General features: G+C 38.6%; 1 protein-coding gene and 1 long non-coding RNA gene across 2 annotated transcripts in view; both read left to right on the top strand.

Annotated features, from left to right (window-relative positions):
- lrmda (leucine rich melanocyte differentiation associated) overlaps positions 1-25210 on the top strand; it is a 1010599-nt gene that overhangs the window by 262784 nt on the left and 722605 nt on the right. The window lies entirely within an intron of this gene.
- On the top strand, positions 13388-14616 carry LOC144668616 (uncharacterized). Its single transcript, XR_013573523.1, has 2 exons — positions 13388-13562; positions 14366-14616. It is a non-coding gene; the product is annotated as an uncharacterized LOC144668616 (long non-coding RNA).

The following is a 25210-nucleotide window of genomic DNA, read 5'->3' on the forward strand; positions in this document are numbered from 1 at the left end:
GTGAATCAGGAGGTTAAAGGCAGGGAGAAACTTAAAACAATTATAATCACCAGGGAAAGAATACTGAGAAAATTATTAGAACTAAAAGCTGATAAGTCCCCAGATCCTGATGGACTTCATCCTAGTGTCTTAAAAGTGGCTGCTGAGATAGTAGATGCACTTGTTTTAATTTTCCAAAATTTCTTAGATTCCGGAAAGGCCCCATCATATTGGAAAATAGCAAATGTGACTCTTCTATTCAGGAAAGGAAGGAGACAAAAAGAAGGAAACTATAGGCCAGTTAGCTTAACATCTGTCATAGGGAAATTGCTGGATTTTTTTAAGGTTATAGTAGTACATTTAGAAAATCTTGATGCTGTCAAGCAGGGTCAACATGGTTTTGCAAAAGGGAAGTGTAGTATTTATGGTTTTATTTAGTGTGTGATGTACCTTTAAAATAATACTTGTTAAGGAAGATCAGATGATCTGTAGTAACCAATAAGAGAGTAGCGCGGGCTACCTCAGCAGTCAATGTAGAGATAGAGTTGGAGTTGAAAAGACACGTGTAGTTGCTGCTGAGTACATTGTAAATAAAGTTAAAGTTTCCACTCAAGAAGTGACTGCTGATCAACTCTATCATTGATAGCATAATTGGGCCACCCTATAACAAACTGGCGACGAGGTTAAAACAGGATTGAACAGAAGAAATCAAGTTAGAAAGAAATCGGCACTGTACCTCGCCCAGTGATTGTAAGTAGCAAGCTCTGTTAGAATTGAAGAAGTTATCCTTTCTCAAAATGCCACAAAATTTGGGAGAATTGATCCTTTTGAACCTACCACAGAAGATTGCTGTCGATACATAGAATGCGTTGCGTTCTTTTTTCAAGCGAATGAGATTACGGGGGAAGGAAAGAGGTGAGCGATCCTCTTGAGTACTTGTGGGAGCAAAACCTACAGTTTGATTCAAAGTTTGACGGCACCCAGTGCCCCAGATTGGAAGAATTTGGATGAATTGGTGGACCTCATGAAGGGTTACTTTCAACCAAAGCCCTCAATCACAATGCAGAGGTTCAGGTTTAATTCACGAAATAGAGCCCCGGGTGATACAATTGCATGTTATATGGCAAATTTGAAGCAGCTAATGGAACATTGAGAGTTCGGTACGACCCTAAACGACATGCTCAGAGATTGTTTAGTGTGTGCTGTGAAAGAGCACACTATTCAGAAAAGATTATTGTCCGAAGTGAACCTGGATTTCAAGGAGGTGCCAGAGATAACACTGGCCATGGAAGGTGCAGTAAGAGATTCAAAAGCAATACAGGGTGCACAAAATGGTGCTGTCCTCCACATTGGACAGGAAACCTCAGTTGAAAGAGGTGTGATAAAGCGAGGCTCTGCCGAGAAGTGGGGAAAAAGCCCCCGCTGGCCGAAGAATAAAGAAAAATAACTTAACAGCAAAATCAAAGAATAATTTTAATAGAAGTGGATACAATCAGTCTTTTAGCAATTGGCAGTTAAAAAAAAATTGAATGCTACTATTGTCACAGAAATGGACATACAATGAGGCAATGCAAGAAAAGTTTCAAGCAGGCTTGTATACAAAAGAAGCAGCCCAATGAAATGTTTAATGTAGAAGAGCCTGAAACACCAAATTCAGACATTTACTCATTTAATCTGAAAGTTGGAAAGACAAAACCAATCTTTGTCACAGTGACAGTAAATGGCAAACCTATTAGAATGGAAGTGGACATAGGAGCTTCCACTACAGTGATTGGGGAACTTACCTTTGGATATTTGAATAACGGTGAACATCATTTAATTTAGAAGAAACAGACGCCAAGCTTAAAAACATATATGGGTGAAGACATTCAAGTAAAAGGCATGAGCAGAGTAACTGTCCATTATGGAAGCCAATTGGCAAAGCTACCCTTGATGGTGGTAGCAGGTGAAGGGCCAAGCCTCCTGGGGCGAAATTGGTTAAATGGGATTAAGTTAGATTAAATTTTCCAGTTCAAAGCAAGTGGGCTACCAGAGCTACTTAGAAAGTACACCACTGTCTTTAAGGATGAACTAGGGAAAATCCAGGGCCTGCAGGCCAAGATTCATGTGGATCCGGAAGCAACCCCTCGCTTCATGAAACCGACACCAGTGCCATATTCCCTGTGAAAAAATTCAACATTGAACTGAACAGACTAGAGAAACTGGGCGTTAAACAACCTGTTTAGTTCTCAGAATGGGCAGCACCCATAGTCCCCGTCCTTAAACCCGACCAAAGCATCTGAATTTGAGGAGAACGGCAAACTGATGGTTAATAAAGTAGCTAAGCTAGACAGGCACCCCATTCCAAAAATTGAAGACCTGTATGCCAAGCTGCCAAGAGGGGCAGTGTACACAAAGCTTGGCATGAGTCATGCTTATCAACAATTAGAGTTGGACAATGCTTCCCGGGAATTTGTCACAATTAATACCCACAAAGGGTTGGACCAATATGCATGATTGCCTTTTGGTGTCTCCTCTGCTTGTGCCATCTTTCAGAAAACAATGGAAAGCTTACTGCAGGGCCCCAGGTTGTAGTCTATTTAGACAATGTATTGGTGACAGGATTCACTGAAAAAGAGCATTTGGCAAACTTAGAAGAAGTCTTAAAACGTTTCTTGCAAGCTGGAGTGTGTTTAAAAAAAGAAAAGTGCACGTTCCAAGTGAGGGAGGTAATCTATTTGGGTCACCAGGTAGATTCACAGGACTTCCACCTGGTTGAGGAAAAAGTGAGAACCATAAGAGAGGCACCTATGCCAAAGAACACCTCAGAGCTCAAATCATTCCTAGGAATGATCAATTATTATGGGCAGTTCTTACCCAATTTGTCTACAGTGCTGCCCTCCCTGCATTCTCTACTCAAAAAGAACCAACGTTGGTCTTGGGAGGTGCCCCAGAAAGAAGCGTTCATAAAGGTGAAGCAATTGTTGCACTCGTCCAATCTATTAGTGCATTATGACCAGACGAAACAATTGGTGCTGACATGTGATGCATTTCCCTACAGAGTGGGAGCAGTGCTCATTCATCAGATGGACAACAACACAGAATGGCCTACAAGGTATATATCAAGAACACCCACCATAGTGGAAAAGGGATACTCGCAGATAGAAAAAGAAGGCTTGGTATCAAGAAATTTCACCAGTATGTACACGGCCATCATTTTACAGTTGTTGGTAGGATTGATAAGTGAGGACAAGGCTATACCACCCATAGCCTCAGCAAGTATACAACAATGGGCTTTAATTCTGGCAGCATCTGAATACACTTTTGTACATAGGCCTGGCAATCGAATCGCAAATGCTGATGCCCTTAGTCGGTTACCTTTACAAGAAAATGATGAGGATGTCCCAGTTCCACAGGAACTAATTTTACTGTTAAATTTCTTAGATTCCTTGCCGGTATGCACTCGACAGATCAGAGACTGGACAAGTCGGAACCTAGTCCTATCTCAAGTACAAGAACAAGTGCTTCCTGGTTGGTATATGATGAAATGGATCTGTACTTCAACAGAAGATGTGAAAAATCCAGCCAGGATGGCATCTTAATGTGGGGAGCACAAGTGATAGTACCTCCAAAGGGAAGGGAGCCACTTTTAATTGAACTACACAGCACAAGTCCAGTAATCTCCCAAATGAAGACCATAGTACCAGCTATCTATGGTGACCTGGGATGAATGGCGAAATAGAGAGTTTAGTGAAGAATTGCATGCAATGTCAGCAACTGCAAAAGTTGCCATCGACAGCTCCATTGCACTCTTAGGAGTGGCAAGATAGACCCTGGGTGCGGTTGACTACGTGGGACCTTTCTTTGGAACAATGTTCCTGCTCATTGTTGATGCCCATTCAAAATGGCTGGACATGTAAGGTGAAGTCACCAAAGTCGACTGCTACAATTTGAGAAACTACGTCAAAGTTTTGCCATTCATGGACTACCAGAAGTAGTCGTTTCTGATAATGGCACGGCATTTTACGAGTGCTGAGTTTCAACGGTTTATCAGCCTCAAAGGTATCACTCATGTGAAAACTGCACCGTACCATCCTTCCTCAAATGGATTGGCTGAGAGGACGGTTCAAATGTTCAAGGCAGGCATGAAAAAGCTAGTACGCTTTCTTTTTCATTATAGGACTACCCCTCATACAGCAACATGTTCTACAGCTGTAGAGTTATTATTGAAACGCCGTCTCAAAGAACGAGATTGAGCTTAATAATGCCAAATTTAGACGGGAAGCTGAAAAGGAGTCAGAGAAGCCAAAAAAACTAGACACGATTGGCATAGTTGCGAGGGGAAATTTACCATAGGAGAGCCAGTATACATGAAAAACTTTGGGGAAGGACCAAAGTGGTTACCAGATGAAACAAGTGCAGTGACTGGACCTCTATCTTACCTTGTGGAGGTGGAAGGCCAGGGCATCTGTAAACATGTGGACCATTTAAGGAGGAGACAGACAAATCATCTAGGTATGGTTCCACCAGTGATCATGACCGGGCCAGCATTTCCTCAACCCAGGACTGACATGTCTGATGTCCCTGTAAGAGTTGAGGATACAGAACTGCAGGTGCCCATCAAATCACCTGACGTTCAAGCAACTCTGGAAAAGGAACTTCCTGACAAAGAATCTGAAGTTGTGGAGCTGCAATGTTCCACATGTAACAGGAAACCACCTGAAAGACTGAACTTGTAAATTCCTTACCCCGTGTAAATATTATGTTGTCTTGAAAAATATGTACTTGCAAATATATGTATAGCTGAGTTAAAATGAGAGGAATGTAATAATTATGATTTTATTTAGTGTGTAATGTACCTTTTAAGAATAATACTTGTTAAGGAAGATCACATGATCTGTAGTAACCAATAGGAGAGTAGCACAGGCTACCTCAGCAGTCAGTGCAGAGATAGAGTTGGAGTTGAAAGCACATGTGTAGTTGCTGCTGAGTACATTGTAAATAAACTTAAAGTTTCCACCCAAGAAGTGTCTGCTGATCAACTCTCATTAACAGCACAATCCGGCCACTCTACAACAGGAAGTGTGTTTGGCTAATTTATTGGAGCTCTTTGAGGAAGTAACAAGCAACGTGGATAAAGGGGAACCTGTGGATGTGCTGTACTTGGATTTCCAGAAGGTGTTTGACAAGGTGCCATATCAAAGGTTATTATGCAAAATAAGAGCTCATGGTGTAGAGGGTAACATGTTAGCATGGATAGAGGATTGGTCAGCTAAAGGGAAGGAAAGAGCAGGGATAAATGGGAATTTTTCAGGTTGGCAAGATGTGACAAGTGGAGTGTCACAGGGATCAGTGCTGGGGCCTCAGCTATTTACAATCTTTATCAATGTCTTGGATGAAGGGACGAAGGCTAAATTTGCTGATGTCACAAAGGTAGGGAAGTAAGTTGAGGAGTCTGCAAAGGGACATAGGTTAAGTGAGTGGGCAAAAATTTGGCAGATGGAGTTTCATGTGGGAAAATGTGAACTTGTCCACTTTGGCAGGAAATGCAGTATGGCGAGATGAATAAATGGAGAGAGATTGCAGAATTCTGTGGTGCAGAGGGATCCGGGTGTCCTGGTATATGAATCAGGAAAAGTTAGTATGCATGTACAGCAAGTGATTAGGAATTCAAATGGAATGCTGTTGTTGTTTATTGAAAGGGGAACGGAATGTAAAATTAGGCAAGTTTTGCTACAGTTGTAAAGGGCATTGGTGAGACCATATCTAGAGTACGGTGCACAGTTTTGTTCTTCTTATTTAAGAAAGGATCTAAATGCATTAGAAGCCATTCAGAGAAGGTTCACGCGACTGATAGCTGGGATGGGGGGTTATGTAATGAGGAAAGGTTGGGCAGGCTGGGCCTGTATCCATTGGATTTTAGAACATTGAGATGAAAATTTTGAGGGAACTTGACCAGATGGAGGTTGAAAGGATGTTTCCCCACGTGGAAGAGGCTAAAACTAGGGGACACAGTTCAAAAATAAGGTGTCTCCCATTCAAGGTGGGGATGAGAATTATTTCAGAGGGTTGTGAACCTTTGGAACTCTCTTCCCCAGAGAGTGATGGAGGCAGGGTCAATGAACATTTTTAAGGCAGAATTAGATACCTTTTGACTCCCTTGTTAGTCAAGAATCTATCAGGGGTTGTCAGAATGTGAAGTTGAGGCCACACTCAGATCAGCCCTGATCTTATTGAATGGCGGAGCAGGCTCAAGGGACAAAATGGCCTATGCCTGCTCTTTATTTGTATGTTTGTTTGTACATATGTATTGATGGTATATTATTCCTGCAAAGCAAAGAATGGTATCACCAGTGTTAATGAGCTTGGCACAGTGTTGAGTTCTCTTAATCAGAAGGGCTTGACTTGATTTCCACTAAAATAGAGAGTGGGAAAGCTCTAATTTAAATAATATTATACCTATTGTCTTGAAATGTGTTCAAGCCTATGCAGTATAAATGTGTTTCTGTCAAATCTGAGTTACGAGGCTATAAAGTGTATTGTATATGTTGATAAATATTTGTGAAAATAACTGACATAAACAAACTTAATGACATTCAACTGAACTTAATGACAATTAAGTCATTTTTTAAAAAGCTGATTAAACATACTAATGCATTAATTTAGTTTAATTTAAGTGGGTACAAGCTTTCTTACAAATTGACTGTGGAGTGACATTGTCGATGTGCAGAAGCTCCCATTATTCTCACTGAGGTAGATGACATGGAATCGTTTAAGTTGAAAGTTGAAGCAATCATCAGCATTTGATCACTTAGGCATGGAATAAGAAGTGTGTGGTCAGATTTAAGAAGGTGCAGCTGCAGGTCAGAGGTTGCCATGTCATTCTGATGCATGTTAGAGAGGTAAATTATATTGAGTTAATTTCATGTTTTTTTCAAATTTTCAGCTTACTGGTAGCCAAAGATGTATGTTTTGTAGGATTATGGCTAAAATAGAATTTTAATCTATTGCAATTTTAAGAATGTTTACTTTGACGACCCTGAATTTCAACTGTTGGCAGATATATTTTTTACACACTAAATACATATAGCTTGGTCCAATTCCTTCCACAGTGAGGAAATTATGTTTTCTACAAACAATATTCCTCATGTTTATAAATGTATTTGAAATATTGCTTGTCATTGAAGTCTTTATGTAGGAATGTCCATGATTGGATAAGATGACTACAGTCCATCTGGACAATTTCAGTGAGTTTGTCATCTGAAGAAATCCTACTTCAGCATTTGTCCTCCTATTCTGATTCCATTTTGTATATGTGCACTGGCATGAAATTTGCTCCTGTACAATAAGCATTATGCAAAAATCATACCAGTGTAAAATAATCAGTTCACAATTCATAGCCTCCATTGAGCCCTCTGTAGAAGATGATTTTGTAAAAGTGCATCTCAATATTGGTAATAGCAGGGGTTACCTAATGCCTGTTTTGACAGGTATTAACCTATAACTACTCATTCACTCAAGTTCAGCTCAAGTCCATGCTATTAACCTGGATCTAATCTATGAATTTCCCTTCTTTTGTTCATTTTTTAAAAAAAAGGGTACTTTAAAAGATTGTATTACTTTTTTCATCATTTCAATGTCTTGTAATGCATCACTTCACTTTCCAAAAGAACAGATCCGCAGCAAACATTAAAACTTTATTTGTGAACCAACTGCTCTGCTACTGCTAGGTACAAATCTGTTTGAATACATATAATAAATCTAAAACCAAATTGAAAAGCTGTATATTTCAAATATTTCTGGTAGTTATATTGCTTCTCGGGTATACATTCCCTAGCTGCAATTTGATCATGATTGGAGAGTATACCCATGTTTTTGTTTGGAGAAGTTTAAATACAACTACCAATAAGATTGATTTAAGTCAATACTTTTGAAAAATTGTAAACACAACAAACTGACAATTTCTTTTGTCCAGCTCAACTAAAGCATACAGTTGTCAAATTGAATTGCTGATATGTTCACCATTACTGACCATAAACTAAACTTATTAAATGGCTATGACAGAGGCTTCGGCCTCTTCTAGTAAATTTTGTCTATAAAACTGATCCCATAGTTCTCTAGGGAGCTGTGAGAAGGGGTCAGGCTGAGGGTATTAGACTGACAAGGTTGATGAGAACTGGACCTCACTGAAATGGACCCGAGTGCCACTTGTAGATTGAACAAGCTGAAAGATCATTTTATGAGCCACATGCTACAAGTTCTGTAAGCTATATATATGTTGGATAAGTAATTGGCAGGTTCATGTCACTATCTAGATGAGAGTCATTTCTAACCTCTTTCTACATGGTAGGAACTTTATTCATTGTAACCACAAGTGTGATGGCAGTTTCTATTGGCACAGATTGATTCTTATTGCATTGTTGCTGGATAGCGTTTTAAATTTTAAAAAATGTTCACAAATAAATCTAAGTAGCATCCTTTTTGTTGTAACAGGAATTGAAAAAAAATTGTTAAAACTTGACATTTTGGTCTAAATCTGCATAGTTCATCTATAATTTAAATAATTTTCTATTTGATACAGCAATATTAAGGTGTCAAATTTTCTAGAGCCCCTTTGTAGAACTGTTTTCATGGAAGTCTCTCAGAAATGGGGTTCTGCAGTGCACATTTATGTGAAATAATCAGTTATATGGGATAGGCAAGGTTTTCAGCCAAAATTCTGTTTCTGATTATTTAGCAAATTATATTTTTATAGGGAACCAATGTTGTTGTTGTTGATTATCTAATTCGGAGACCAAATGTTATAATTTATTCAAATCTAAGGTTTTTTTTAAAGGAAACAATTAAGTTACCATTTTTTTATTTAACAGCTTGACAGGCAGCACCTGCTTCTTTATGTACAAATTCTAAATATTGTAATTTGGACCAAGTATCCATAATGCTTAGCAACAATGCAAAGAGAGGCGGTGTTACTTTGTAGCTGACATATGGATATGTTCTTTCTCTCAGTGACCAGATTTGGTTTCTGCAGTGTGCGTGAGAGGGGAAGATAAATTTTGCACCAGTAATATTATAGCTGCTCATAAATAAATGGTTACCCTTTGGTGCTTACAGTTTTCATTAAAGCGTTCTGAGCTTCGTTATTGACACCGTGGGTTGCCTATGCAGGGAAATGCAGTAAAATTTATCAGTGCACTTTCCGCACCTAATAAATCATCCAAACAGGGAACCATATGGCAGATAAGACCTTGAAAATGTGGCTTCAGCATGTGAAGAGTCAAGTTGCTGAAAACTTGAATGATTACAGCCTGTGCATATTCCCTTGAATGTCACTCAATTATCTTGCACTGTTTTCCTATTCTTTTGACCATTCCTGACACATTTTGTGTAATTTTTTTTACACCAATATAGTGTGGACAAAAGAGTGTCCTTTTTATTTTAAGGTACCTTGGTGCCTTGTTGGTTGTGGAAAGAGGCAGGGAGTATGTGAAGCTGATGGGAAGGAATGATATATGTGTCGGCTGTGTCCCAGCTCTCCTCTAGCCCATTCTCATTAATCATGGCTATTAGTGTTTTCAGGGTTGCCTTGTCTGCACAGTGCCATCAAAAAGCCAGCTTCTACATCAAGTTCCAACCTAAAATAGGCCCTATGATATTTTCCTTACTGGTTTAAAAAAAATTTTTTTACAATAAAACTTATTTTTGTGTTTGTTTATTTATCAATGAATAGTTTTACGATTGATAACTTCTATTTTATTTTTCATGTTTTCCTGAAATTTTTAATTGTAGCTTATATTTTTTCTGCTTTTCCTTAATGGTTTCTCTCCCTTTTCTTCTCAAACCTACCCTTAAAATAGCATTTTTTAGTTCTGATTGCAGTATGTTCCAAGTTGTACATTTAGTCTTGAGTAATGAGAATAAACAATTTGTCACTGCAATAACCAATGAAACTAAAAAAGGTATATGGCACAATAATAGGGGGTGAGTCACATGCATTTATTAATATGTTAGCCTGCAAACATCATGATTACAAAATTTTTGTTGCATCTACAAATTGTAAGAAGCAAAATCTAGACGGTTTTAAAAATAATGTTATAGGATATTTATCAGGCTGAGATTATTGGCTACTGTAACATTGTGTAGGTTTCATTTATTAAGATGTCCTGCCTTCTAATACACCATGCGTGGTATTGATTTAGTGAAATTATATTAGAAAATGCAAGTAATAGAAAGATTTTTGATCTTAATCGCCTTTGAGGTACAATATATTTTCTTGAGCTGGGTGCAAGGTATGTGTGTCCAAGCAAGGCTACATATACTATGTGGCACACTATACCATGGTGTTGCTGACCATGAGTCAGAGGATATGCTGTTTATTATAAAGAAAGGAAAGAAAGACTTGCATTTATATAGTGCTTTTCACGACCACTGTATGTCTCAAAGTGCTCTACAACTTGTGAAGTACGTTTGAAGTGTAGTCACTGTTGTAATGCAAGAACAATAACTACATGGATGTTATACCATGTTTCATAAATTAACATCTCCACCATAGTGCTGCTAAATCCCAGGACCCTCCGTTGTGCCCCTTGAAGTTTTGCCAACCTCGGGATCACCATTCCCATTGTGAATACTTTGTGAAACAATGGGCTGGATTTAATTCAACTCATTGCAGCAAGAACCATGCTGGCCAAGCCCACTTAGCCGCTGGAGATGCTGCGCATCAGTCTTCTGGCAACAACAAAACCTCCCCTGATTAAGTCGGAGGAGGAAGGGGATGATACAAGATTCCCAGCTGTCGCAAATGTGCCAATTAACACCCATGACCACTGAGCACACTGATTTTCAGTGATTAAATGGGGGCTGCACGGCTTTCTTGCACCCTCGGAAGGCTGCACAGCAAACTCTATTGGGTTTTCCAGTGGCCTCTCAGGGAGGGGCGGGGGGGGCGGGTGGGAGGGGGAGGGAGGGCAGTCCTCATAGCCAGGCACTCTGTGTCCAATTGGGGGACTCGACATCGAGAAGGGGAGTTTCACTGAAAGCCACCTCCTGCACTTATCCACGACCTCCATCCCGCTATCATTCATGTTTGGCTTGGAATCCCACTATGATCCTGGGCCTCTGGTGGGTGCATTGTCACTAGTAGCCACTACTGGTGGCATGAGGAGGTGCCAGCCTCTGACTGGCTGAAAGCTCTCAGCAGGCAGAATTTCTGCCACCGGGGACTTCAGTCATAGGGAAGGCCTGATGGTGGCCACTCAAGTGCCTGAAGGCCACTTGATTCCACCAGACCACCCCCATGGAACTGACAGGTTCTCCGACCGGTTGGTAAGACGCTAGTTGGTCCGACAAAATCCCAGCAATGGGATAATGGTTTAGGTGACTGAATAAGCCAAATTGTATTTTTATTGCATGGCATTTTTAGATTTTTACCGAGTATTCTGTGATTTTTACTTGCGATTTTAGGATAAATTCCGTGATTCTATGTTTCTGTCAAATTATTAATCAGTGAGCTTCAATACTATAGTTTGTTGACCCATCCACTTAATGTTATCTTTTAAAGCCCAGGTAATGCAGCAGGATGGTAAACAAATTGTACCAAATTTGAAATGGGTCCTCTTGACAGTTTGCTCGCAATTGCCCTAACCACACAAAAGACCACAGATTTTTAAATGCAAATTGCATTCAGCATAAAGCAAGTTTCCACAATCTTTTCTGTTACTTTTAAAAGTATCACACTAGAAGCAGACTCTCAAAACTGGCCACGCTCCCAGGGTGAATTAGATACCAGTGGGAATTCCTCTAATTGTGTTAATTTGCAGGCCTTCGAGGAGGCTCAAAAAATCAACCTGGATTCTTTGGGCACAAGGACGTAAATAGGTAGGTTTTGAATATATTTTTAAATTTATTAAGAAACTGACTACTGTACTTAAATATAACTGGAAAATAGTTTTGCATATTTTTAAAGTCATTTCAGACATTTAAAATTGGGATGCTAATAGGTGGTGGATTGACTAATTATAAATGTTTTTTTGTGTGCTAAACCCCTTTTTAAGCTGTATTAGTCCAACTTGGCCAAACTACATTTTAAAATGCTGCTTAATGGTTCAGGCACATTATGCATCAGGAGCATTTGTGTGGAAATGTGGAGTGAGGGGTGATAAAAACAGTTTTCAAAATGGGCACAATGTGTGCCTGGATGAATAATTGCTCCCAAATTGGAAACTCTGCCCCCTTATATTTAGCAGTACAGGCTAGGCACATGGACCTTGTTAGCAGAAATTGAAGGGGAGTACTATCTATGACAGAGGTCCTGAGGTTTCATAACGTAAGTGTGTCTGGGGCCAGGAAACCCTGTGAAGGGAGGGGGTGGGATTAGATCTGAAATACTTTTGCTTAAAAAAAGACTGTTTTGCTTATCCTCTGCAGCTGGATGAATGAATAGCTAGCACACTTGCTATTTTTTTTTGAAAGGTATTGTTGTTTGAAAACAGCTTGGATTCATACACAAAATGGCTCCCATATGACCTGAAGAATGACTGGGGGTGTTCAACTTGATTTTAAATTACCATGTGACATTTCTTTTAGTCCCTCCCCACTCTCCCTTTACTAGCTGCTTTATTAAGAAAGGTAGTGTCTTTGAAATAGGTGGCCAGTTAGATTGAGGGAAAGAAATGATAAGTACAAATACTAATCAGGCAAAAAGATTTTTTCTTAGCGGCATAGTAGCCAAGAAAGCGACAGATTTTGACAATGTAATTTACGTTGTTGCACAGTATAAAACTATCACTGGCAGCTGAACTAATTTGTGTTGGATTAGGTTGTTTGTCTCAGCTCCATCTAACAATGCAATCTATCAGGAGCTGTTTTCAAATATCACTTTTCAATTGTGCCCTTGAGAGGAGAAATTGATCGGGATTATACATAACAAAATTATTTCAATAACTTCATAGAAACAACAATTACTGAATCATACAAATGTCAGTAATTCTATAACTCAAAATCAAATGCAATGAATTAAGCTAAGTTTCTGATTTTCTTATGTGCCTGGCAGCAGATTTATTGCTAAGTAAAGTAAAGGGGCTTGGATGACAGTTGTGCTGTTGTATTCTTGTTTTCCAGTTATAAATGGGCTGGTCAATTAGTTGTCTCATTGCTTTACTTGTTTAATTTATTTTGATTGTGCTTATCTTAAATTTAAAGAAAAAACTATAACAGATAGACACCTTGCAATTGTTTATTGGATGCTTCAGATTACATAGCAAACAAAAGCCATTAAGTACCTATTATTTTTACGGAGAGGGTACATTTTTCATTCCTCTTCTCTGATGAATTTTCAATTCTGCATCCTGGCATTGTAGGTAATTAATTGCTTTCAGTTCAGAGGAGTAATAATGCAATAAATTACACTGGTATTTTTTGTCAGGAGAGGATCATATTGCTGCTTCCGTGGTAAAGCAGGGCTAATGATGATCTACCGAGAGTCGTGAGGGTAAAAAAAAAATTACCAGGAATTAACCATTAATTCTACAATGCTTTTCACTGAAGGTGGCATAGGAAGTGTACAATGATGTATATATTGCCTTCTTGAAATGAAAGTGAAAAATGTAAGTTGAAAATATGTGTAATTTCTTTACTTTGAAAGAAATCTCTTGGCTGGTAATAGGTATTAGTGGAAGAGCGTTCTACGTGTGGTAATGAGCTTTTGCTTTTTAACTTAATGTACTAGAGCATTATGCAGAAGACAATTTTTCACGTTATTTCATCATCTGTCCTTTCTGCTAAGTATTCCTTTTACTTGCTAACTAGTGGACTGTTACAACTTTAATTTTCCAAGCTATTTTTGCCTTACTATAATTAAGTGAACATTAGGTCCGTTTTCCATTCAAGCCAAAAGCTCGGATATTAAAATAAGTGAGAACTGAATATTGAATGGCATTTATATCTGTTCATGGCCTCTAAATGTTTGATTTGCATAACTAGTTAAAATGATATCAGAGCAGCATATTGATTTAATTCCATCTCTGAAAACTGTTAATTAATAATGATAATAAATGTGTCAGATCGTTATTATCTGCTTTGAATTGGTGATGATGGCTATATTAGGGCCTTTCGGTAATAGACTGCAGCTGGCTTATCATTGCCTGAGCTTTTGAATAGCTGCAAATGAAATGTGGCTCCCTTGATGTGGGAAAACACCACGGAGGAGTGGTCAGAGAACTGAGGACAGCCATGGATCATACCAAATATTGAAAGATAGTGATTAACCAATTTTTAAAAAAATGTTTTACAGAAATCTATGTATAAATAATCAGAAATCTATCCTAGAATAAAAAATGGGGAAAAAAGCTGGTTTTAATAGACTAATGAGCAAAGATGTGACCTAATATGAGCTTTATTTATTCTAGAGGAAATGGAATAACTGAATTTGTTCAAAAAAGTGGTCAGTAAGTTAACTTGACCAGAACATAATGACTATGATTTAAGCACTGTTCAAAATTAAATCTTGAAGACGTACACGAGAATTTCATCGGGATTTTCATTGTACTTTTATGAAAAAAGTGTAAGGAAGCCTCTAGGTTGTTAAATAGAATCAGTAAAGTGTTAGATATAAAGGCTCTGTAAAACAGAATAAAGTATGCACAATAATTTCCAATGTAATGATGTTTATGTAAATTTCCTTAATTGAGCAGGTTAGTTCCTGCTTTAAAAAAAAAGTGTAAAATGTGATTGCCAATATTATGTTGATTCTGACAAAAAGACTTTCATCGGATTTTGAACAAATAGTAAGGATTTTTTCTTGTATATGCCTAATAATGTGATGTAATGGAAATTACATTGAAATGGGCTATTGCATTGCTTCTATAGATGTCTCAATAATGAGATCTTGAGACTTATATATTTAAACATGAACTGTTTATTGTTAATCTTTAACTATTTACAGAGCCCAGGCTACTGTCAAGCATGGTGCTGTTACCTCCATGCAGGCTGGCTCCAGAGTGTTCATTATAGACTGTTCTGAGTCTATTATCAGGTGACTCTATGCATCATGCTGTAGGCAGTGCTATTTTCCAGTCCTACATTAACCCTTGCTCTGCTGAGCACTTTTACATTACAATGGCATTCAGGCATATACAACATCCCCCTTTCTTCAGCAAAGAAAACTTTCCTTTCCAACAGAGTATAACTATTTGTAATACAATCCTTACTTGCTATCCCTGCTCTCCCATCAGGTCTGTGACTTCATAAATTCAGACAGCTTTGAGGCTTGACAGCTCTTCCACATCTCGGTCTGTCACGTTTTGAGGAATGGTAGTATTACTCTGTTTCTGGTACTTGGGTATCTCCATTTGATTCGCTTTTATGCTCCTTAGAGTTGCATTTCTCTTTATTAACAAGTCATCTGCTTTTTTCAAACACTGTGGGTTTGTCCTGTTCCTTCCATACATTCTGTTCATTCCTAGAGTGAACTTGAATTTTCTTTTCCATGACATTCTTGGTGGATGTATACGTTTCACAAATGGAACCTTTATTTCCACTTGTTTCATAATTTCGGCCAAACACTTTTTTGCTGTTTTATTTTCAAATCGTTTTGTAAGCTTATGTATCTTTTAATTTGGCTCAGTGGTTCTCAGTACATCTGAGACATCCAGTGCTCGCTCTTCTAGTTCCTTGCACTTCAGTGTTGGATTTACATTTTCCGATCTCATTTCTTTTTCTGTCTGCAACAGAATTTTGTCCTTGTGCTTTGTTTTCTTTTCACTGTTGGCCAGGTCTGTCTCTGGCAAGGTCTTAACTTGTTTCAGTTCTGTAATTGTGCAATTCGTGGCTTCATTGTCTGCCTGCAGTTTGGAAAGTTTCAATGTCTCCTCTTTTCTATTCAACTGCTTCTGTTTCTTGTAGCAATTGGTTTCCTCCTGAAATATAGAACATGGCTGAGTCTTTTCTGCCTACTGGTTCTTCAGTTTGTTCAGAGTGATGTTAAATTAATTTCCCTTCTCTTCATAATTTTCCAGAGGAATAAACTTTATCCTAAGGAATTCTTGCAGCATGTGAAGTTCTGTCAATAGGCTTTCCTTTTCTTTGTGGAGCTCGCTTGCTTCATCTTGCGATTTCCTGCAATCCAGCATAGTCTGCTCAAGTTTCTTCTGCTGTGCTTCAATTCTGCCATTTGAGACGATCTTTATTTCTTCATGTTGCTGAATAGTCATGCATTATTTTTGTATTTGATCTTGAAGGACAATCATCTGTTCTTTTAACAGCTTCTTTTCTTGTTGGCCTTTTGCCAACTCTCCCTGGGCTTCAGTGCATCATTTTGTTGCTACTGATAATTCCAACGCAGTTTTTTCAAAGTAATATTCAACATCCTTTTTAGTTCCTCATGTTTTTCAATGGCTACTTATTGATTCTTCAAGGAGTCTTTCAGGGTCACAACTTCTTTGCATGCCTTTTTTGCCTGGTTATACATCTGGTTGCATTTTCCCAACTCCTGCTTTGATTTGCCAACTATGAAATTGAGGGTTGTTATTTCCTCCGGATACCTTTGTGTCATCTCTGAAATTTGTTTATTCAGATCTCAAACAGCTTGGTTCATTGAAGACTTCAGTTTATCTTTTTTTTGGAAAGGTATATACTCAGCTTGAATCTTACACTTCAGATCTTCCAGTTCAGTTCTGATGTGAGCATTTTCATGTAGATCAGTTTCATTTACTTTTTGCACGTTTTGCTTCTTTTGAGTTACCTCTGAAAGCTTTTCTTCATTCGCAGCCATCTGCTCACTCATCACTGTCACCTGTCCCCCTTGTTCTGGGGTCTTTTGGCTCCCTCTAGGGTTGTATGTTGCCCTCGCTCTGGAATCTTTTGTTGCCCTCCCTCTGGTGTCTTTTGTTGCCCTCGGTGCTTTATTGGGAGTTGACCTCTGTCTGGAGTCTCTTGTTGCCCTCGGTGCTTTACTGGGAGTTGTCCTCTCTCTGGGGTTTCTTGTTGCTGCCCATGACCATTTGTTTTTTCTTGGGGTTACAACTTTAAATTTTGTTACCCCTTTAAGACTGTTAGTGAGGTAACTGTTCTTTTCACTTGGGCTGTCTGCAGTTGTCAGCTTTCTGTGCTGTTAGTTTCCTGTGCTTTTTTGTGTTTTAGTGGGTTCTCCAGTGATGTCACCCCTGTTTTTGAACTTCTAAACTCTCAAGGTAGGAGTATTGCTTTTCTCTGCAATTATTTCCTTTTTTCCTTCTTTGGAGTATCGGTGGGCTCGTGGTCTGTTTGGGGCCCCCTTTTCTTAAACTTAAAGCGACAGCACTTTTCTCCTCTGCACTGCCTGCACTGTGTTTTTTTTCAGGTAACTTTCTTTATTTTTCTCAGCAGTTTCTTCTTTACTCTTGTTTCTTCTTAAACTTTTGACTCTGCCAGCTGCTTTTGTTTTTAACTTCAAGTGCAGCATGGCCACCACTGCTACAATTTGCTGAGTCCTGGGACTGCCACCTATTTTATAATGTAAGTATAGTTCCCTTTCTTATAATTTTTGCTCACCGTCTCATGATCAGGTTCCTTAATTTTGCATCACTCAGGATCTTACAATTTTTGTACTTTTGCTCACCCTCTTCTGTGATCTGACCAGGTTTTTTTTTTTTCCTTTTTACTCTGCGTCACTTGGGGGTCTCACAATAAACTTCCACTCAATCTGGCTAAGCTAGCAATGGGATAACTGCACCTGGGAGGAGACAAGTGAGGAAGGGAAAGGCTGAGGAAAGGAATGGAGAGGGGAAGCAGGAGAGGTTAGGTGTGGCTCAGTGGGTAGTACTCTTGCCTCTGAGAAAGGGAAGGGAGAGGAAGAGAGGAGTGGTGGTGAGAAGGCAAAAGAGGGAGGGAGACGAGGGGGGATCGGGTGGGGAGAGTGATTAAGGAAAGAGAAGGAGGAAGAGAAGGAATCAGGGAGAAGTAGCTGGAGGATGCAGCAGTTAATGGGAATAAAGAGGAACCAGGATGGATGAGAGTGGGCAATCGGCAAGGGTATGGGGAAAAGAAGGAAGGAGAGGAAGGGAATGGGATGCCGAACAATAATGACAGATGATGAAGAGGATGGGAGACAAGAAGGGAAGAGCAGAGCAAGAGGGAAAGAGTACTTGAATGATTAGTGAAGTGAACAATTTCACAGAAGAGTGGAACAGTGTGCCAACAAGAATTTATCTTTCAGTTGTGAACAGTGGGAGCTTTTTTTGTTCTTTCATGGAACAAGGGTGTCACTGGCTAGGCCAGCATTTATGTTGCCCTTGAGAAGATAGTGGTGATTCACCTCCTTGAACCACTCTAGTCCATGCAGCATAGGCTGAGGTGATTGATCATCTGAGTTGAATGTTAATGGCGAGTGCTGAAATGTTGCTTATGGGGTAATGGATAGCAGCAAGGCTGGTGCTACTCAATTGTGGGAAATGGAGCAGGCCACTGGGAAATGGGGATAGTGGTTGAACAGATGACTCAATGGTTGTTATGACTGATGCAGTTGGTACAGCTGAGTTATTTAAAAATCCCAGAGGGAAACTTTAAACAACTGTCATAACCTATAATTTTAAGTGTTATGTTTGAGATTCAACTCCAAATTCAGGAATCGGACCACCAGTTCTCGAGGTTTAACATTAAACTAAATGAAACAATTCATTAATTTACACAGGTTAAAATATATATACGTGGCTACAAATTACTACTATCATAACTTATAACAAATTCCCAAACTAACCTCCATTAAGGCAACTGTAACCCATAGACTTAACCAGACACCAGGCAAAGCATTTTCACCTTACAAATTCAAAATATGGTTTTTTTCACTTTGGTTCCTGTGAAGATAGTTGGAGGCTTACAGCTGCTTTGATCTTACATTGCCTCTGCCCTGCACACACAAAACTGCTGAAGTTATACCTACCACCACCCATTGAATGCAAATTGTCATTGTATCACCAGCCTTTTCTAACAATAAAACCCCTTTCATAATACCAGTTTTATTAGTAATGTAAACATATTGCTTGGTATCTGCTAGATAGGTGTCAGTTTTCACCCCACTTCTATTCAAAAAATGCAAATGCACGCTATCTCTCTTACATATCAAAACTAGTACACATCAAAGCACCCAGACTAGCTGGCTTTAATCCAATTAAGACACACCCACAGGCTAAACCTCTATTTTAAAAGAAAAATATTTTCCAATAATGTTATATACATTAATAGCTTCATGACAATAGTCATGAGGTGGCTTACAAAATGCAAACTCTGGGTTCAGTGGTAGGACACCAAGGAGAGTTATATGGGGCCAAGAAAGATTGTTTAAAGATGTACAATTACTTACCAAGTCTGGTGCATGCCTCCTTTAGCCAGCAGCCCATGTTGTTATAGGTAAGAAAGTTGAAGTTGAAAGGCTTAGGCTGCTCCACAGTAATTCTTGGCCAGAGCCTGCAACAGGTGCTACTTTGTTCTCTATGGTACTTAGATGCTTTTGTTTTAGTAGCTGATATTATGCAACGTTTTTCATGAAAACCTCTTTTACAACACCACCATAGACATCACTGGTATTAAGAGACTGTGACAGGATTTTTCAATGCAATTTCAAATGTTAGAAGCCATGACAGTGTTGATATTGTACTTGCATTGAAAGCAAATTTTTACAAGGTTTGTTTTTTCTGTTTTAGTGGGCGCTTTTATAGATTAGTATAGGCCAATGGCATCTATCCAACATGTAAGTGTTCATGTAGCCATCAGATGAGAAGACTAGTTCCCCATTGATGACCAAAACTTACTGCAAAATCTACTCTGCTGCCTAAAATGAGAAGTATTTTGAGCATTATTTTAATGATTTAGAATTGTTGCCATTTAAAAATAGAGATATTTTCCATAATTCGGAAATTACTTTTATAAATACCATTAGCAATGAATTAAAATACTGATCAGAGCTTTAATTTACTTCATTTCTATCAATTTGCCTCCATGGCATGTCGGGGCAGTATGCATGCTTATCAGATTTCTATAACGTTTTGATCCATTACAAAATGGCCCTTGATCTGAGATTATTTTTCCATCATATACTTATTCTTTAAATTATGGAGTGCAAAAGGGATTTGCAATGTTAAAACAGTTATCTATATTTTAATTCCAAACCGCAGGTAATTTTTTTTCTGGAATGTAGATATTGCTAACAGTATTGTTGCAGACATATATGGGTGAGTACTTCTGGAAAATGGGCAACAAGGTACAAAACTACAATTCAAACCAAAACTGGCATACTCAGTGGAACTTTGATTATCTGCACTCGATTGCTGTACCTGCAAGCATTTTCGAGGAGTTCGGACTTAACTTTGCAAGCAATGCTGTATTTTTAAATTAGTTTTTTTTCCCACAGACTATGGTTTCTTGATCCAGCAGGATAAATATTTATGTAGAGGCCAACTACTTAGTATATTTGAAATCCATATAGCTCTATTTTTAGATTCAAGTTAGGAGATCAGTAGAAATCCAGGCTCCAGACCAGTAGAAGTCAGGCTGAGCTTTTTGTTTAAAAATAAATAATTTTTATGACAAAATGTTTCATATGTATTTGCAGGGCACTTGTTTAAAAGACCTAAATAAACCAATCACAATCTTAAAGTCACAGCCTGTCAAACTGAGATTGTGTCAGTATAGGTGACTGTCAAGTTTTTGCTTTTTTTTGTTATTCATCAAGGAGAAGGTCCTCTTCATTATAATGGTAAATTAAGGTTCCATACTAGTGTCAGTAGGAACTAAGTCATGCAACAAATGGAAAATAGCACATCGTTTGCAGCTCATCCTCTTAATACCCTTAACAAAATTAATTTGGATAGGGGAGCAGGGGGTCCTCAATCCAGTCCACAACTGAAACTGCCTGTGAATCAATGTTAATTGATACCTAGAAATTGGCATTTTGGCTTAAAGATCTGCTGTCAGAAATGGAAATGTACTGCTACAGTATCATAGGATCGTGCGAATCATAGGTTCCAGCTTGACTTATATTATGCTATTGGCTTTTTGTTAACTGGAAAATGTAGAATTGCTGTGTTTGACTGACTATTGCTATGCCATTCATTGGCAATTCTGCTTTCAAGAGGTGGTTTCCATATGATCACCACAATGCTCAGTTAATCCGATTTCTAAACATTTTCTTTCACCTGTGATATTATGTATTTTATTTTATTGCTTACTGTATAACTGAAATTGTGTCAAGCAAATGTGAACACTTTGTATGCCACAGAACTGGCAGTATAACTTGAGTTGCCTGTTCCACATGGTTCAAAGCAGCTAGTGGTCTCAAACCAGTACTAGTAACGTACGTAGTTATTTTGCTATATTATATGGCTGTGTTTGCTGCCAATACTGTTCATGCACAGTTGTATGCTGATGGTAGGCCCAGGTTCGCAGCCACGATCGTTATAGGGGGCAGTGCAACGGGGCGTATGATCGGCTACTATCTTTATAGGGGACAATGTGCTGTAGGGCTCATTCACAATCATATAGATTATTCTTCCTGTATTTTACTCTTTTTCCTTTTTGCTTGTTTCATTGTTTAGCTTTCAGCATTGCGCTCAGTTTTTATTTTTATTTGTGTTTTGCTAATTTCAATTAATGTAAATTTGAGAAATCAATTTGCTATTCAAATGCACACCAATTTTTGGAAAATTACGTCAGGCAACTGGAGAGCCAACACACACTAATAAAAAACCTGCAAAAATTCTTACTGTATTGTGAAATGCAGCAGCTTTGTTTTTACCGCTGGTGGAACCATTGCGGGGAAGCTCATAACACAATCAGGTTTTTGCTGGCATTGTCTCTCCTGCAAATGATGTAATTGGTTTTTTTCTCATGTGTGGACAAGTTCACATGTGCAGACCAGTATAGGTGGCCATCTTGTGTTGGCAGTGATATATATTTAACACTGAAATTTTATTAAACAAGTGGAGGAGTAAATGGCCATAGCTGTCTGGAAGGATGGATCATGGCATCTATTTGGGCTGCTGATTGTGAGTGATTGGAAGAAACATGCAAATATTTCCTTTATTGGTTAAAGGGGAATTGGAGAGCTCATCATTTTGCTTCTCTCTTTCTACCTTTGTGCCATCTTTTCAATTGGTCAATGATTGATGCAAGGTATGTGTGGAGCTAAATTGGCTGATTCAGGTGAATAACTGCAATTGGATAAAAGAAAGTGTGAATAAATTGTCTACCAAGTTAAGATAAGACTTAGTTTTGCAAATACTTAACACTTTCCCAAAATGTAATGGCGAGTCTAATTGTGCTCACCCATGCAAATAGCACAGGAAATTCAGCAGAGGGAAGATGCATAACGCAATTTGAAAAGTTGTTGCTGGAGATATTTCATTCCCCCTAACTTCACAAAAACGACACCTGACTGTTTGGTTCCCCATTCAAATGCATTGAACGGTATGGAGTTCCTATATTTGGGCAGTAGATACAAAATAAACTCGCTGTCAACAAGTCCATTCCAGTTTGTCTATTCTCCTAACTACATGTTAATTGTTGATAAGTGTGTCAAACACTCTGGCACTGAAGACTAACTGTTACAAGTGTGGAAATTCATTGATTCAAGTTTTAATTGTTCTTGGAGTTTTTCATTTTTATTTTTGGCTCTTATCATCATCTTTCTCTCTCAATCTGATTTTTATTTCCCTCTCTTTATTACTCTCTCTGTTCCAAGTTTTTCTTTGAAATCAACATTTTAACTGACACTTCCCTTTCAGTTCTTACACTGTTAATTTCACATTGTTCGTTCAGGAAATACATGGTTGCTTGTCCATATTCTAGATACCCTGTAGAGGGTGCTGTACTATTTCTATCTTGCACTTCAGCAACCTGCCATGCAAAATGTAATTAGCATTAAATGGGCAAGGGCAGTTGTAACAGCAGGTGTCATCTGTTGCCCTGCCACAGGAAACTAAGGGCCATTGTCAGATTTTTTGAGACTTCATTGTTGAAGGATTCTGTTATAATGATTTATTTTGTTTTTATCGTGTTTTAAGATGTTATCTTCCTGTTTATTATCTTGTCATGTGAACATTTGTTGGCCAAAAGGTTGATTTTGTGGCCAGTCCCAATGATTATCTGAGTACCACTTTGTAACCAGGCACCATACTTAAGACATCTGGAGTGACTTGTTTGCTGATTTTTTTTTCTTCCTTCCTAGTGTTTCAAGTGACATTGGGGAGCTGCCTTCTGCAGAAGTGCAATATATTTGTTTGTTGATGCAGTTTGAGTCAGAACTGCAGACATGTATCTCAAAGTTACATGTTAAGGAGCAGCGTTGACAGAGAGTTGGAAACAAATTGTCTTCCTTCTCCATTGAGGAATCAGCATTAGGAGCGGCGTTTTTCAAAGAAGGTGGCAAAGTTAGAAGAATAATTACATTCAAGATTATGAATGTGCAAAAGTGTCTCCTCCCACCTCAGTTTGTCTGCTTCAGAAACCCGCAACCATGACTTTGTTAATCTCTAAACTTGATTATTCTAATACTCGCCTGGATGGCCTCCCATCTTCCACCCTCCATAAACTTGAACTCATCTAAAGCTGTTCTGCCTGTGTTCTAACTTGCATCAAGTCCTATTCACCCATCATCCTTAATGACCTACATTGGCACCCAATCCAGCTACAGCTCTGCTTTAAAATATTCATCCCTCCGTATCCCTGCTCCTTCCTATCACCAGAACCCTCTCCAGCTTTTCTACCCTCTGGACTCTGCATTATTCTAATTCTGGCTCCTGTGCATTCCTAATTTTAATCACTCCACCATTGGCAGTTGTACCTTCAGCTGCCTGGACCCCAAGGCTCTGGAATTTCCTCCCCAAGTTTCTCTGCCTCTGCCTCTCTCTCTTTCCTTTACAGCACACCTTAAAATCTACATCATTGACCAAAATGTTTGGTCACCTGTTCTAATATCAAATTCGGTATCAAGTTTTGTTTGATAGCACGTGTGAAGCATCTTAGGATATTTTAATATGTATAAGCATTATATAAATGCTTATAAAGAAATCAATGTCAAAACAAGATCATTTATAGGCAGCAGCACTTGTACAAGTGGTATTTACAAACATGTTTATAGTTTCTAGAGTCTAAATTTACCCTATTCTGTGGTATCATGTTTAATTTAGTTTAAGTTTCTTAGATCTGGCTGTTATGTAACCATTAAGTAGTTTGTATTGCCTCAGTTATGTTTATGCATATACAGAATCCACAAATTCTCCACTAGATTCAAAACATTGCATGATGAATTTACTACATTTTAAATACTGGTAAATAATAGCTGGTTTGCTTAGTGCAGTATAAAGCTGTTACAGAAATTTGGAGTTCAAATAATTTAATAAACAAGTAGGTGTTGTGTTTCAAGCAGCTTATAAAGCTCTTAGTGTTTGCCACGTGCTATGAAAATGTACAACGAGCCAGCTGTTCTGTTACCCAAATCTTGGAAGTTTAATGTTCTGAACTTTCCAACATGATAAACTATTCCTCAATTGCCAGCAGAAGCTCCAATATAGTCAGCGAGGTCAATTGAATCTCTGTACAATAAACAATTGTTAACCGAGAGACTGATACGGTGAATAGCTAAGCTGTGCAGAGTAGGCATCTCCTAGGTTTGACCCCTGAACATATTAGATCATATCAGCCAAGGTGGAAGTAGGGTACTACAATTAATCTTAGCACCCTTGGTTTGCAGAAAGAAAATGGACACGTCTGGACATGACTTTCCTACTGGTGATAACTGGTACAAGTTACTCACAGGTACCCAGCACTAATGGTCCTGACCCCATAATGGACTCACTGTCTTCAGGCAGGAGGGAAGAAAGTTGGCAAGAAGGAAAGAAAGATGAACTCATAAGACCAGAAATAGACCCTCTGAATTTATAATAATGCTTGACATGCTCTTTGGTTTTCTGTTTCAAATAGTTCACCAGTTGTCACAAAATAAATACATGTAATCATATATAACACTTTTTATGGAGACATTTTGCCCAGGTATATCTGCTCCATAAAAAGCAGGACAACCAGTTACTACCCATTCAGCCTATTCTCAGTCATAAGAAAAGTAATGGAAGGGGTCATTGTTAGTGCTATCAAGTGGCACCTACGCATCAGTAAGCTGCTTACTGGTGCTCAGTTTCGGTTCTGTCAAGACCAATCAGTTTCAGGGTTCATTACAGCCTTAGTCCAAACATGGACAAAAAAGGTAAGTCAAGAGATGAGATGAGAG

This window comes from Cetorhinus maximus, chromosome 27 (assembly GCF_964194155.1).
Source record: "Cetorhinus maximus chromosome 27, sCetMax3.hap1.1, whole genome shotgun sequence".
Lineage (NCBI taxonomy): Eukaryota > Metazoa > Chordata > Chondrichthyes > Lamniformes > Cetorhinidae > Cetorhinus > Cetorhinus maximus.